We start from the raw sequence: 12719 nt of genomic DNA, 5'->3' as shown, positions 1-12719 counted from the left end.
ATGTTAACGATGCCGCTAAATTATTTATATCTGACATGAACCAAAAGTGACAAAACCCTGTAAAGTGGAGAATATCTGGCAGTAAAATCGCCAAGTTTTCCATACAGATCATTTATAAATGTGATGCAAAATACGTGACAATTGAGTTTTAAGTCTTATAGCATTTTTATTGAAAAAAAAGGCACACACGAAATTTGTAACACTCTAGGGACTTTTTCTACTAGTAATATATGTCTGCCAGGACATTATCTTACCAGTGCAAAGTTATCTCTTATATTTTTTTTTTTCAAAACTAATAGTCCCAGCGGAAAACTTATTTGCAAAAACAAATCGGACAAAAAAATGACATTATGCAGATTTTGTATCTATAAAATAAAATATTTTACCTACCTGCCTACCCATGACGAATAATATACCGAGCCAAGTTATTTTTTTGGGGAAAAAAATAAAATATTTTACCTACCTACCTACCCTGTTTCAAAACATAGGGTCGGAAAAGGGCAAACAAACAATATTTTAATTTAGGCCTGACATAACATCAACATAATTTACAGAGTGGAGAAACATTAAAACCAAACATTTTTTGGGGGGTTTACTAGTATTTATTTATTTTCTTGGATTGAGGAATACTAGCATTTTACATGTACATTTTGATTTCATGGTTTTGCCGATCTCTGCATTCAAAGTCTATTGATAATTTGTTAATCAATGAACATTTGAATTCATAATTCACCAGTTTACACAAAACCCATGAAAATGGTATCCAACGAATAATAATGAATCCACAATATTAGTCCCAAAATGAAGATAGCTAAAGCTCCATGTCCAAAAAGTTTTCTACACTTGCCCAATGCCTACTGCTTATGATGTGTTTTCCTGTTATGCGGAAATAAAGTCATGCATAGAGCTGATTCCTTGTCCCAGAATGGTTTTATATTTGCATTAGGTTTTTGACATGGGAAAAGTATTTTGGTCTCCAGCAGCACTAAATGTTGATCTTTTCATTTTAAGTCTGCCCCTATAAAGTTAAGTTTTGATTTAAGGTACTTTACCATGCTGTTGTCAAACCAATTTGGTCCAGATATTCATTACCCGTAGGTTATAAACTTTTTAAGATAAGTGCCAAACAATGGTTATGACCTAGATTTTGTGGTTTACTGGGCATGCAATAACTTCAACAGTACTACATGTAGTTTTATTGCACCTGATGCATATTTCTAAATTCAACTATTCAAGACGCTTCAGTGCTGCTGGAGACTAAAATAATTTCAAGTCCAAAACCTAATGCAAATGTAAAACTAATCCCGGACAAGAAATCGGCTCTATGCATGACTTCATTTCCCCTAAACATGAATAGTCGGATTTCAACAGCAGCTCAAACAGAAGAGCATTAAGGAGCAGTGCTCAACCATCTAAGGCCTTGGTTTTCCCTAAGAGAAGTAAACATGTTATATAAATGAGAGATGTGCTATGATTGCAAATGAGATACTTTATCTACCCAATGACGTAGATGTTTACAGCTATTGGTCACTGTACAGCGCTCCACAATGAGCAAAACCCATATTGCATAGTTCTTGTGATTAACATTCACCCATTTATAATAGATACAAAAAGATGTGGTATGAGAACTCTCCATCCAAGTCACTTTTTAGCTCACCTGGCCCGAAGGGCCAAGTGAGCTTTTCCCATCACTTGGCGTCCGTCGTCCGTCGTTAACTTTTACAAAAATCTTCTCCTCTGAAACTACTGGGCCAAATTAAACCAAACTTGGCCACAATCATCATTGGGAAACTAGTTTAAAAAATGGTGACCCGGCCAACCAACCAAGATGGCCGCCATGGCTAAAAATAGAACATAGGGGTAAAATGCAGTTTTTGGCTGATAACTCAAAAACCAATGCATTTAGATCAAATCTGACATGGGGTAAAATTGTTTATCAGGTTTTCAGATGAATCGGACAACCTGTTGTTGGGTTGCTGCCCCTGAATTGGTAATTTTAAGGAAATTTTGCTGTTTTTGGTTATTATCTTGAATATTATTATAGATAGAGATAAACTGTAAACAGCAATAATGTTCAGCAAAGTAAGATTTATAAATAAGTCAACATGACTGAAATGGTCAGTTGACCCCTTTAGGAGTTATTGCCCTTTATAGTCAATTGTTAACCATTTTTCGTAAATCTTAGTAATCTTGTAGAAAAATCTTCTCCCTTGAAACTACTGGGCCAAATTAATCCAAACTTGGCCACAATCATCTTTGGGATATTTAGTTTAAAAAATGTGTCCGGTGACCCGGCCATTTAACCAAGATGGCCGCCATGGCTAAAAATAGAACATAGGGGTAAAATGCAGTTTTTGGCTGATAACTCAAAAACCAAAGCATTTAGAGCAAATCTGACATGTGGTAAAATTGTTTATCAGGTCAAGATCTATCTGCCCTGAAATTTTCAGATAAATCGGACAACCCATTGTTGGGTTGCTGCCCCTGAATTGATAATTTTAAGGAAATTTTGCTGTTTTTGGTTATTATCTTGAATATTATTATAGATAGAGATAAACTGTAAACTGCAATAATGTTCAGCAAAGTAAGATTTACAAATAAGTCAACATGACTGAAATGGTCAGTTGACCCCTTTAGGAGTTATTGCCCTTAATAGTCAATTTTTAACCGTTTTTCGTAAATTTTAGTAATCTTTTACAAAAATCTTCTCCTCTGAAACTACTGGGCCAAATTAATCCAAACTTAGCCACAATCATCTTTGGGGTATCTAGTTTTAAAAATGTGTCCGGTGACCCGGCCATCCAACCAAGATGGCCTCCATGGCTAAAAATAAAACATAGGGGTAAAATGCAGTTTTTGGCCTATAACTCAAAAACCAAAGCATTTAGAGCAAATCTGACATGTGGTAAAATTGTTTATCAGGTCAAGATCTATCTGCCCTGAAATTTTCAGATGAATCGGACAACCCATTGTTGGTTTGCTGCCCCTGAATTGGTAATTTTAAGGAAATTTTGCTGTTTTTGGTTATCTTGAATATTATTATAGATAGAGATAAACTGTAAACTGCAATAATGTTCAGCAAAGTAAGATTTACAAATAAGTCAACATGACTGAAATGGTCAGTTGACCCCTTAAGGAGTTATTGCCCTTAATAGTCAATTTTTAACCGTTTTTCGTAAATCTTAGTAATCTTTTACAAAAATCTTCTCCTCTGAAACTACTGGGCCAAATTAATCCAAACTTGGCCACAATCGTCTTTGGGGTATCAAGTTTTAAAAATGTGTCCGGTGACCCGGCCATCCAACCAAGATGGCCTCCATGGCTAAAAATAGAACATAGGGGTAAAATGCAGTTTTTGGCTTATAACTCAAAAACCAAAGCATTTAGAGCAAATCTGACATGTGGTAAAATTGTTTATCAGGTCAAAATCTATCTGCCCTGAAATTTTCAGATGAATCGGACAATCTGTTGTTGGGTTGCTGCCCCTGAATTGGTAATTTTAAGGAAATTTTGCTGTTTTTGGTTATTATCTTGAATATTATTATAGATAGAGATAAACTGTTAACAGCAATAATGTTCAGCAAAGTAAGATTTACAAATAAGTCAACATGACTGAAATGGTCAATTGACCCCCTAAGGATTTATTGTCCTCTATAGTCAATTTTTAACAATTTTCATAAAATTTGTAAATTTTTACTAACATTTTCCACTGAAACTACTGGGCCAATTAAGTTCATTATAGATAGAGATAATTGTAAGCAGCAAGAATGTTCAGTAAAGTAAGATTTACAAACACATCACCATCACCAAAACACAATTTTGTCATGAATCCATCTGCTTCCTTTGTTTAATATTCACATAGACCAAGGTGAGCGACACAGGCTCTTTAGAGCCTCTAGTTATACGACCCCAAAATTTTTTGGGGATCGTATAATGGTATGATGTTGTCGTCTGCGTCGTCGTCGTCTGAAGACACATTGGTTTCCGGATAATAAATTCAGTTTAAGTAAATAGATCTTCTTTCAGAAGGTTTAAGACCACAAAAGGAAGGTTGGGATTGATTTTGGGGATGATGGTCCCAACCGATTAGGAATTAGGGGCCCAAAACAAGCATTTTTCTAGTTTCAGGGTAATAACTTGTGTAGAAGTATTTCAATTGCTCTGAAATCATTCCGCAATGTTTAAAACCACAAGTAGAAGGTTTGGATTCATTTTAGGGGTTATGGGGCCAAAGTTTAGGAATTGAGGGCCTAAAGGGGGTCAAAACAAGCATTTTTCTAGTTTCAAGACAATAACTTATGTGTAATTGTATGGATCTCTCTGCAATTGTACCACAATGTACCATATAACAAAGGGGAGGCTGGGATTAAGTTTTGGGTTAATTGCCCAAAATATGTAGGAATTATTAAGGGCCAATAAGAAGCATGTTTCTAGTTTTCAAACAATCATGACAATAACTTGTGTTTAAGTGTATGGATCTCTCTGAAATTGTACTACAAGGTTCAATACTGCATGGGATTGAGTTTAAGGGTTATTGCTCAAAGGGGTTTCAAAAAGTGGGGGGGGGATTTTTTGTTTACCATTTTTTGAAGGGGTTCTTTTTTTTCAAAATTTTTCAAATTTCGAATTTTGAAAAGTTTCCAAGAAGAAATCTTCAATTGCAAAGTATTGTGCAATAGATTTGTTAGATCTTTGACCACATTAATTTTGTGACAAAAAACTATATTATGTCAAAAATTTTATCACAATCCAAATTCAGACAGAATCAAGCTTGAATATTGTGACCAAATTTGCCCAACTGTTCAGGGTTCAACCACGGGTCGTATAAAGCTGCGCAATGCAGAGCACCTGGTTGTATAAGTAAATCATTGTAGGTCAAAGTAAGGTCTTCAACACAGACCCTAGGCTCACACTGAACATCAAACTATTGAGGGCCTCAAAAAATGACTTTGTGGAAAACCAATGCTTTTATCTATAAAAAAACGTGAAACATTTATGAACCACATGTACAAACGACAACCACTGAACAATGGGTTCCTGACTGAGGACAATCACATGCAAGTCGTTTATATTCTAATGTAAAAAAAAGGAATGCCATAGCAGATGCTATTTCATGTGGGACGGATTGTATTCAACTGGATTTAGATTTTACTATAGCAAATGTGTTGTTTCAAAGGTAGGGGAAATCTGGCAGGAGCTTCATTGAACTTGGTATTTGGATCTCATGAACCGGAAGATACGGCAGTTACAGTATATATGTTGCTGTTGAGCAGGTCTGAATTCTTTTGCTGGTGCTTTTCCCTCACAGATGATGATAGTAGTATTAACTCTGGAAGATAAATGTTTACTATTTACTGATTAGCACAATGTTGCCACAAAATTAATGATAACATTGCACAATTTCAGTGTTTTTAAACTAACGACTTGTAAAGCCTAAAAAACATCTTGTACTACAATCAAAGGAACCCCCACCCCAAAAAAAGTATACTGTCATCATTTAAAAAAAAAATAACAATCTACACAAACAGTTAAAAACGCAAGGTATATTATTTGACAGCTGATGTCAGAAAAGCACCAGTTAAATTTTAATTTAACTTTATATTCTGGTAAAAATGGTTTCTTCAAAGTCACGACAAGATTAATTAAACTCAACTCTTTTTTCTAAATGGATAAATTGAGATCTGTAATCAATTTAGAAAACATTTCGATTGACAATTCTGTACTCAATTTAGTCATGAATGGATGGATAAAAAAGACTGAACACCGATGACACCGACTACTGAACAGAAAAATTATCAGAATTTTAATATTCCATTTTATAAATATACAATAAACTTTTTTCGTTTGCAAAATTAAGTCGTTTTCTTGTTCTGTCGAACGAAAGTGCTCTAGGTAATGTCATCTGAAGTCTTTTTTCTGTAATTATTTGTCTATGTTGTGCGCCATCTGGTGATAAAACAACCACGTTTAAGGTACGACCACCTGCAACATACACATTTCCCCTTCCATCAACTCCGATCCCGTTCGGTTCTTTCAAAATATCTTCATTTTTGAATACCCATTTAACAACACCATTCAACTTTATTTTCCGAGGAGTTTGTGATGTAAATGTTACCTTTGTATTCATCTATAAATGCCCCCTCAGTAATTTCACAACGGATGATTTCTAATGTCTTAAGTGTTTCTTTATTCAACATCTGAATACCTTTTCCTTTGACGGCAACAAATAAGAATTCTTCATTTGATGTTATTCCGTATGATTGGCCTGGAAGTTTAATAAACTTGATAGATTTTCCTAAACTGATATCTACGATGCTAATACCATGTTTCTTTTTACCCCCTGACGTTATAGCGACAGTTGTATCACTGAGAAGCACTACATCGAACGCACCGAACGATTTCAGTGAAATTAGAAATTTCTTTGACCCATCACTTAGAAGTAACATAATTTCACTTGTCTCCTGGCAAGTGATGATGTATTCATCTTGCACAGTTACACACACCCCAGAAATACTCGATAGCATGCCGGTCATATTTAAAGCGGTAACATACTCTGGTTGTATATTTCTTATTGATAATAAAGACGGTGACATCATCACTTGTGCTTGTTTTTGTTGCTTTCTACCGATTTTCACATTACTTGACTTCGAAAACACCGTTACCGAGCCTAAACTTTTTATATTTAGAAACTCTGGCTGAATAATACATTCAATATACGTTTTCTTTAAGTTGATATTAATAAAAGACTGAAGAAATTCTTCATGTTGAGCAAGTTGAGTTTGTGCATTTTTCATTTTCAAGAAAGTCTGCAATTCTGAGGCATTCTTTTTCATATAAACAAGAGTAGTATACATGTCATTTACGTCTGCCACATTTTGACCAATTTTTTGTACAAGTTGTTTGATTCTTTTACTTTCATTACTTTCAGCTTCTTTTAGTTCATCAAGCATCTGTTTTTCTATAACATCTAGATGATCAAAAATCTTTCTTCGTATAGCAATAATATCTTCTGCAAAATTTCTTCTCTGTTCTGCAATTTCTAGAATGTTCTTTTCTTTTTCACTCTTTATCGCCTTTAAGTTTTCTTCCAACTCTTGCAGTGATTGTATAATGACCTGCAATCCATCGGATCCTTTCACGTTTGAAATAGCATCTTCTAAAGGGATGATATCACAGCACTCAGCATGTTTCTTTATACATTGTTTGCAAAGTGGACAGTCGTGATTTAAACAGAATGATTTATACTTGCACATATGATTGGAACAATCACAGGTTTCTTTTATATCAGAACTTTTTGGATGTATTTCCTTTTGGTCGATAGAAATTGTTTTTAAATCACTGCTTAGTACTTCCTCGCATGCTGTGCTGATTGATGTAAGAACTTCCTCGCATGCAGTGGTGCTTGTTGCCATTTCAGACAGACTGCTTTTGTTTTCTGAAAAGATTTTGAAATGCATTATGTTACAGTGGGTTATGCTTAGTTTAATGACTATTTGTAACAACAAAAATACGTTTGATGTTTCAAGCAATTTCAAGCATCAGTGAAGTTGTGCATGGGCTTGTGTAGTTAAACGCTATTTAGTTGATCCAGTTCCTTGTCTTGTGAATCTCTTTGTAGGTACCTGAGTCGAACGTTTTCCTCATCGACAATGATTTAAATGATCGATCTTTTACGTTGTTGTATAAGCAGATAATGAAGTTAATATCACTCGAAACCGACCATGACGGAGCCTATTATTGCTTCTCCGAACCCACTGAATATAAAACATGATACGTTAAAATATCGGAATCTGTATAAAATACTTGCATAAATTATTTAGCCACACAAAACATTGGATAAATAATATAAATAGTACGTGAATGGCCTTACCTGGCTATGTCTTTTAGCTTACACAGTTCGAACCTGTATACATGCTTACAGATTTGTTCTCAAATCAGGCATAAAAAAATCTAGAGGGTCGAACCTATAATATAACAAACAAAGAAAAAACACGGAAGTTCAACTCCAAATATTGACTCTAAATATGGATTGAAATATGTTCCATATTCACCTGTGTTACACACGAACGTTTTTTTAAATGATTTAAACTTAATACGCTGAGTATACACGGTTTGTTGACTGGTAACCATTGGTTTCGATGATGGTGGCAAAGATCCTTTTTGTATACAATTGCAGAGGTTTTTTTTTAAATCAATTGGGGGAAAATAACCGATTTTTGGAATCTAGATAACTAAAAGGAATATGTCGGCTCTTTCAGCAAACATGTTCGACGTGGAATTGCCATGAAGTAAAGAGCTATCTTATTTCCACAGGGAAATATTCATAGACGGATATAGGAAGATGTGGTGTGAATGCCAATGAGACAACTCTCCATCCAAATAACAATTTATAAAAGTAAACCATTATAGGTCAATGTACGGCCTTCAACACGGAGCCTTGACTCGTACCGAACAAAAAGCTATAAAGGGCCCCAAAATTACTAGTTTAAAACCATTCAAACGGGAAAACCAACGGTCTAATCTATATAAAAAACGAGAAACGAGAAACACGTATAAATTACATAAACAAACGACAACTACTGTACCGTCAGATTCCTGACTTAGGACAGGTGCAAACATTTGCACCATAGATAATTATATTGAATGCGGGGCAGGCAATCATGTCTTCATTGGAATACTGATTTTCATAAATTTTCTTGTTTGTTTTGCTTTGTCAGTTAAAATTGTATCTCGTTGGTTTTTTTGTTTGGCCTTTCCTAGTATATTGTTGTGTAAAATATGATATATTTTAATTCAAACCGTAGACTTTTACAAAGTTTTTTTTTAGAAAGCTCCCAGAATGGAAATAGTATTTTAAGATATAAGGTAGTAAGTATTTATGTCTAGCTAAAAATATCTACATACTAGTTTATGTTTATCATTTTATATCAAATGTGTGAAAATCCCGCGCCTCATCTACAACCAGTGAATGGACATCAACTTTCACAGATTCTTCAAAACATAATGGCATTGTGGACTTTCCTCTTTTACTTTTTGATCAGAACTGTTTCTGGGGTTGTGAGCTCCAACTACTTCTAGCTTAAAAATATGTTGATATTTATACGTTGTAACCCTTAGACTTAGATAATTGAGAATAAAACAACTTCTTCCTGCTTCTGATATATCATTTTTGTTGAACCTGCGTCGTCTGTCGCAGAAATCTCGACATAGAGATAGTGACTGGGCAGCGAAGGCGTTAACATACTTATTAAACGCTTAATACTGCAGAAGGGAGAACTGGATGCTTCATTCTTTGTCATTAGATGCCTTATGTTATGAAGTTTCCGTCTGCCATATGTCCATTGTCCTTGACCTCATGTTCATGGTTCAGTGACTACTTGAAAAAAAGTTAAGATTTTTGGTATTCTTAATTTCAATCTTATTATGATTAACAGGATAACTTTATTTGGTAGGTGCGTTCCTTGCAAGGTTTCACTTGACCTAAACACAATTTCGTGGATTAGTGAACAAGATTATTTTAAGTTTTCGTGGTGAAGTCCATAAATCTCGGATACAGTATCTGACCTTGACCTCAATTTCAATGTTCAGTGGTTTAGATGAAGTTTTATGTTTTGGTCTGTTTTTTTCTAATACTGTATGCAATGCCAAATTTATCTTTTGTGTATTAAAAGATTTTACGATGTATATGTCAAGCTGGCATGTTCTATTTGACATTGATCTCATTTTTACAGCTCAATGTTAAGTTTCTGTTTTAGGTCTGTTTTTCTAATACTTCAACAGTAATAGGTCAACTAATATATATTTGGTGTGTGGAATGATTGTAAGGTGTATATGTCTGTCAGGTAATTATCATCTGACCATGACCTAATTTTCAAGGTTCATTTGCCAGTCTTACGTTGTCCTGGTTATTTTTGTTTCTTAGATACTAAATGCAATAGGTCAACTATATATATATGGAATGATTGTAAGCCCGGTTAGGTGTATATGTCTGTCATGTAATTATCATCTGACCATGACCTAATGTTCAAGGTTCATTTGTCAGTCTTACGTTGTCCTGCTTATGTTTGTTTCTTAGATACTATATGCAATAGGTCAACTATATTTAAAGTAGGTAATGATTGTAAGGTGTACATGTCTGTCTGGCAAGGTTCGATCGGACCCTGATCTCATTTTTACAGTTCATTTTACATTGCTCAATGTAAAGTTTCTGTTTTTAGGTCTATTTTGTAATACTTCAGCAGTAACAGATTTTTGGTGTGATGAATAATTGTAAGTGTAACAGTAAATTTGGTCCGGTAGTAAAAAAATTTTCCTAGTTAATCAAGTCCATGTCCATGATTTTACAAGGAGAATGTAAGTCCAAGGATAAATTTAATGTAATGATTGCAAGGTGTGCATGTCTGTCTGGCATGGTTCGTCTGACCTGGACCTCATTTTCATGGTTCATTGATAAATGTTAAGTTTTCCTGGTTAAGTTTACTCAGATGTGCAATTGGTCAACCATATGTAAAGGAAATTTTGTGTATAAAATGATTGTAAGGTGTACATGTATTTCTAATTTGGTTCATATAACCTTGTTCTCATATTCTTGGATGTGATAGTTGTAGTAATGCTTTATATCTAGGACTATCAACATAAAGGCGAGAATATCAGCGTTTGCATATGTTTTTTATGTCTATTTCTACAGCTCCTTTGTAAGTGTAGTAAACATGCTTTTACCTTATCACGAGTTCGGCTAGATTTTGATATAGTCTCTCCCATTATAAAAGGTTCCAAAAAAATATGTTGATATTTATACGTTGTAGCCCTTAGACTTAGATAATTGAGAATAAAACAACTTCTTCCTGCTTTTGATACATTATTTTTGTTGAACCTGCGACGTCTGTCGCAGAAATCTCGACAAAGAGATAGTGACTGGGCAGCGAAGGCGTTAACATACTTATTAAACGCTTAATACTGCAGAAGGGAGAACTGGATGCTTCATTCTTTGTCATTAGATGCCTTATGTTATGAAGTTTCCGTCTGCCATATGTCCATTGTCCTTGACCTCATGTTCATGGTTCAGTGACTACTTGAAAAAAAGTTAAGATTTTTGGTATTCTTAATTTCAATCTTATTATGATTAACAGGATAACTTTATTTGGTAGGTGCGTTCCTTGCAAGGTTTCACTTGACCTAAACACCATTTTGTGGATTAGTGAACAAGATTATTTTAAGTTTTCGTGGTGAAGTCCATAGATCTCGGATACAGTATCTGACCTTGACCTCAATTTCAATGTTCAGTGGTTTAGATGAAGTTTTATGTTTTGGTCTGTTTTTTTTCTAATACTGTATGCAATGCCAAATTTATCTTTTGTGTATTAAAAGATTTTACGATGTATATGTCAAGCTGGCATGTTCTATTTGACATTGATCTTATTTTTACAGCTCAATGTTAAGTGTCTGTTTTAGGTCTGTTTTTCTAATACTTCAACAGTAATAGGTCAACTAATATATATTTGGTGTGTGGAATGATTAAAAGATGTATATGTCTGTCAGGTAATTATCATCTGACCATGACCTAATGTTCAAGGTTCATTTGTCAGTCTTACGTTGTCCTGGTCAGTGGCGGATCCAGAAATTTTCATAAGTGGGGGCCCGCTGGCTGCCTAAGAGGGGGCCCGTTTTCGTCACGCCTCAGTGATTCCCTATATAAGCAACCAAATTTTTTTCTCAAAAAGGGGGGGGGCTGGGCCCCCTGCCCCCTGCCCACCCCCCCCTAAATCCGCCTCTGCTGGTTATGTTTGTTTCTTAGATACTGTATGCAATATGTCAACTATATATATGTGGAATTATTGTAAGCCCGGTTAGGTGTATATGTCTGTCAGGTAATTATCATCTGACCATGACCTAATTTTCAAGGTTCATTTGCCAGTCTTACGTTGTCCTGGTTATGTTTGTTTCTTAGATACTATATGCAATAGGCCAACTATATATATGTGGAATGATTGTAAGCCCGGTCTGTCATGTAATTATCATCTGACCATGACCTAATGTTCAAGGTTCATTTGTCAGTCTTACGTTGTTCTGGTTATGTTTGTTTCTTAGATACTTTATGCAATAGGTCAACTATATTTAAAGTAGGTAATGACTGTAAGGTGTACATGTATGGTCTGGCAAGGTTCGTCGGACCCAGATCTCATTTTTACAGTTCATTTTACATTGCTCAATGTAAAGTTTCTGTTTTTAGGTCTGTTTTATAATACTTCAACAGTAACAGGTTTTTGGTGTGATGAATGATTGTAAGTGTAACAGTAAATTTGGTCCGGTAGTAAAATTTGTCCGCCAGACTTTTTTTTCTAGTTAGTCCATGATTTTACAAGGAGAATGTAAGTCCAAGGACAAATTTAATGTATTGATTGCAAGGTGTGCATGTCTGTCTGGCATGGTTCGCCTGACCTGGACCTCATGTTCATGGTTCATTGATAATGTTAAGTTTTCTTGGTTAAATTTACTCAGATGTGCAATTGGTCAACCATATGTAAAGGAAATTTTGTGTATAAAATGATTGTAAGGTGTACATGTATTTCTAATTTGGTTCATCAATCAAGGATTTGTATAGTAAGATCTTACTATACAAATCCTTAGTTCTTCTAACCTTGATCTCATATTCTTGGATCAAGTTGAGTTTATGTGATAGTTGTAGTAATGCTTTATATCTAGGACAATCAACATAAAGG

The 12719-nt window shown here is 34.7% G+C and overlaps 1 long non-coding RNA gene across 1 annotated transcript; it reads right to left on the bottom strand.

Moving 5' to 3' along the window:
* Window positions 1-5784: 5784 nt before the first annotated feature.
* LOC143082993 (uncharacterized) lies at window positions 5785-8102 on the bottom strand. Its single transcript, XR_012980527.1, has 2 exons — window positions 7871-8102; window positions 5785-7435 (listed from the first exon to the last, which is right to left on the bottom strand). It is a non-coding gene; the product is annotated as an uncharacterized LOC143082993 (long non-coding RNA).
* Window positions 8103-12719: the final 4617 nt, after the last annotated feature.

The sequence above is a fragment of the Mytilus galloprovincialis genome, chromosome 7, assembly GCF_965363235.1.
Source record: "Mytilus galloprovincialis chromosome 7, xbMytGall1.hap1.1, whole genome shotgun sequence".
Lineage (NCBI taxonomy): Eukaryota > Metazoa > Mollusca > Bivalvia > Mytilida > Mytilidae > Mytilus > Mytilus galloprovincialis.
Note: the sequence above shows the minus strand (reverse complement) of the source record. Positions and strands in the feature narration are given on the sequence as shown.